Raw genomic sequence first — 1,067 nt, 5'->3', positions numbered from 1 at the left:
TCACAATTTTCAGATTTATATTTTTAAAATAATCAGAAAACCATGTATCATTTCCTTTACACTTCACAAATATTTGCTACTTTGTTGTTGGTATATCACATAAAATCTCAATAAAATATATTTAAGTTTGTGGGTGTAACGTGAAAAAATATGAAAAAGTTCACAGGGTATGAATACTTTTTCAAAGCACTGTAATTTGAACAATTATGTAAGTGGTTTCCAGAGTTCCCTTCTCTCAGGAAAACTCTTGCCCAATCCACCTTTCCTCCAACATTGCTTCCCCTAAACACATTCGGTTGTTGAAATGGGCAGCAACATTGTTAACATCCTTGTACAACAAAAGCATTAAATGCAGAACCAATATGAATCAAACACTTGTCAAAATACTTTGATTTTATGCAGAACATAATGTTCCATGAGAATTTCAACATAGCATGAAATCAGCACTGGGTTTAGAAATTGACACATCATATTTCACAACAATTTTTAAAATAAAAAAATGAATGACACAGAAAGACGTGCTATCGATGAAACAGGAATTTATTGAATAATTTTAATACTTACTTACATAATGTGTTAACTCTTAAAAGTGCTGTCAATAATGACAAAACTGTGCTAAATCATGAGTATTAGGATTAATTACCATGACAAAGCAGGGTATAAGGAGCTGGAACATCTCCTTATAGTTCCACACTACAATGGTAGGCACACCCTATGGAACCCAATTGTTCCACCTTACAATGGTAAGCATGCCCTGTATGGTGGCACTGCATCATTCCATCTGATAAAGTTATTCTTCGTATCTCTATTATACAGCATCTCAAGGAACATGACACAAATAAGACTATTTTTGTTTTCATTCTGTATAAGCCTTCTAATTGTTTACCAGGATACCATGACCACTTTGCTACCTTTTTTAGCATAAATTCTGCAATTAGTTCTAGAAAAATGACAAGAACCAAGAATAGCAGCTTACAGGATCTTTTTATAAAGAATCTAATGATACTTTGCTCAAACAAATCACATATTATTCTAAAAACAAAAATGAACACAACAGACACAATATG

Source organism: Phyllobates terribilis, unplaced genomic scaffold, assembly GCF_046119375.1.
Source record: "Phyllobates terribilis strain yellow unplaced genomic scaffold, ASM4611937v1 Scaffold_2__4_contigs__length_985480577, whole genome shotgun sequence".
Taxonomy (NCBI): Eukaryota; Metazoa; Chordata; class Amphibia; order Anura; family Dendrobatidae; genus Phyllobates; species Phyllobates terribilis.
The sequence above is the reverse complement of the archived record's forward strand: the minus strand, read 5'-3'. Positions refer to the sequence as shown.